General features: G+C 58.0%; 1 protein-coding gene across 1 annotated transcript in view; it reads left to right on the top strand.

The window, feature by feature from the left end:
- The first annotated feature begins 1,745 nt into the window (after positions 1-1,745).
- AP1B1 (adaptor related protein complex 1 beta 1 subunit) overlaps positions 1,746-2,207 on the top strand; it is a 21,636-nt gene continuing 21,174 nt past the window's right edge. Inside the window, 1 exon segment of the mRNA XM_017746517.1 lies at positions 1,746-1,854. The gene's annotated coding sequence lies outside the window, so the exon portion shown is untranslated.

Here is a 2,207-nt window from a genome sequence, read left to right as displayed (position 1 = left end):
GCCTGTCCCGGCGCTGCCCTCCCGGCTCTGTCCCGGAGGGATCGCCCCGGAGTCTGCTGCCCTCCCCGGCACCCTGGGCACCGTGTCCCGGTCACAGCCAGAGCCCCGATGGGCACCGCGCGGGGGGCAGGACCCTCTGTGAGGGCTGGGGGGCACGTGGTGACCCCTTTACCCACCTCAGGGCATGGCACATCCGTGGGGTAAAGTCTTGGCTCTGCATGGAGTAAGCTGGGAGCTGGGCATGGAGGAGACAGGGAGGCAGCTGGGCTGATATCCTGTGCTCGCTGCCTCCTCCGTGGGGATTTTAGGGAGAAAAGCCCCAAACTGGATAAAAAGGAGCTGGGAGACAGCTCCAGCCTGAAGGAGCCGTGTTGGAGGTGGTGGTGGTGTTCTTGCAGGTGTTTTGTGTGGAGTTCCCCAGAGTTTTAACTCCTGTCAGGCGCTCAGCTGGGGTTTTGTGTTTGCTCTCTCCTGAGGTGACAGAAAATGGGATAAGCCTCGGATGAGCAGTTGGATCAGTCTGCTTTGTGGCTCCCACACCCATTTGTGCGGTCAGACTGCCAGGCTGAACAGGCTTTGGGACCCTGAGGGGCTTTCCAGAGGTGTTGGGCCTTGCTTGGATCAAGCCAGGCTGGGAATTCCATGGCAGGAGGTGTCCAGCCCTGCAGAACCTGGCTTTCCCAGGAGGAGAACATCCCCTCTGCCATGGGAACCTGATGCTGTGTCCAGAACAAGGTCCTTGGTGTCCCTGAGGACACTCAGCTGGAGTTTGGGGGGAGCCCCTGTGGGTGCCATCCCTGTTCAAGGTGATTAAAAATCCCCCCAGCTCTCAGAGCACAGTGCTTTGGGATGGGATGCTGGCAGTGTGTACTGCAGGGGACACTTCAGGATTGTCCTTTTTCCTTTTTCCCTGAGTTTATTCCCAATGACTGGTTGATGGATCGGTTGCAGCTCATTTGCTGGTGCCACTGCTTTGGATCTGCCACGATTTTGGGCACTTTGCTGATGGCACAGTGAGTTTGGCAGGGCTCCTACCCCCGAGTTATCCAAGAGGCCCCTTGTTTGATGGAGATGGAGCCTTTTGGAAGGCTCTGGGGTTGGTCAGTAACAGGTTTGGGAGGATGTGGATGGGTTGGTCCTGGTTGGGATGCAGCAGAATCGCAGCCCTGCGCTGCTGCAGGGCCGAGTTGGAGCAAACACTGGCTCCTGTTATGGCAGTTATAGGAAAAATATCTTACTGGGAATGTGTGTGGGGCTGGTGTGAGCCCCTGGGGGTTTGTGGCAGCCTGGCAGAGGTGGGATGAGCACGGGGATGGGCGCTGTGCCCATGGCTGTAGGATGGGATTGCCAGGAAACGCCGCTGTGAGTAGCGAGGGATCAGCACAAGGCTCTTTTTGGGTTTTATATCCTCAGCCTCTGGTTCTGTTCTTCCACTCTGGGCTGTTTCTCTCCCCTCTCTGGTGTCTGGGCCAGCTCCTGGGGTTTATCCGTAGGGCAGGGATGTGCTCGGAGCTGTGGGGAACCATCACCACCTCAGCCCTGCCTGGCCTCTGCACTGCCCTGGACCTGCCTCACACCAGCAGGGGACAGTTATGTGATTCCCCACGGCTCCAGTTACCCATTAATTTTTTAGAGTCTTCCTTAATTCCCTTAATTGTGCCACCTTGGCCCTCAAGTGCTTCATTTCCAGCTGCGGTGTTTGCTTGTGGGAGTTTCCTTTCCCCACTAACTTCCAGCTGCCCCTCTGTTTTCCAGGTGAGCCCTTTCCTAGGAACTTCCCCTTTGAGTTCCTGCTCCTTTCTTCTCTGCCTGCCTTTAGGTGCCAGCCTGTCCCCCCTGAATTCCAGCTGGAATGTGAGTGCAGGGATGAACCTCCTGCCTTTGCTCCCTTCCTTCCTTCTGGAGACCTGGGTCAGGGTGGGGAGATCAGAGCTCTGGCAGCTGGTGAACTCCTGGTCTGGGCTGTCACAGGGTCTGGGAAGACCTGGGAGCTGTGGTGGGCTGGGATAACCGGGAATTTGGGATGTTTTGGGCATGGTTAAAGGCTGCATCCCAGCCCTGGCAGTGGGTCTGTGTTGGTGGAAGCTGGAAGTGAATCCAGAGGAGGCCACAGAGCTGCTCCAAGGGCTGGAGACCCCACGCCCTGGAGCCAGGCTGGGAGAGCTGGGGGTGCTCACCTGGAGAGGAGAAGGCTCCAGGGAGAGCTC

Source organism: Corvus brachyrhynchos, unplaced genomic scaffold, assembly GCF_000691975.1.
Source record: "Corvus brachyrhynchos isolate BGI_N302 unplaced genomic scaffold, ASM69197v1 scaffold19, whole genome shotgun sequence".
In the NCBI taxonomy this organism is placed as follows: domain Eukaryota; kingdom Metazoa; phylum Chordata; class Aves; order Passeriformes; family Corvidae; genus Corvus; species Corvus brachyrhynchos.
Note: the sequence above shows the minus strand (reverse complement) of the source record. Positions and strands in the feature narration are given on the sequence as shown.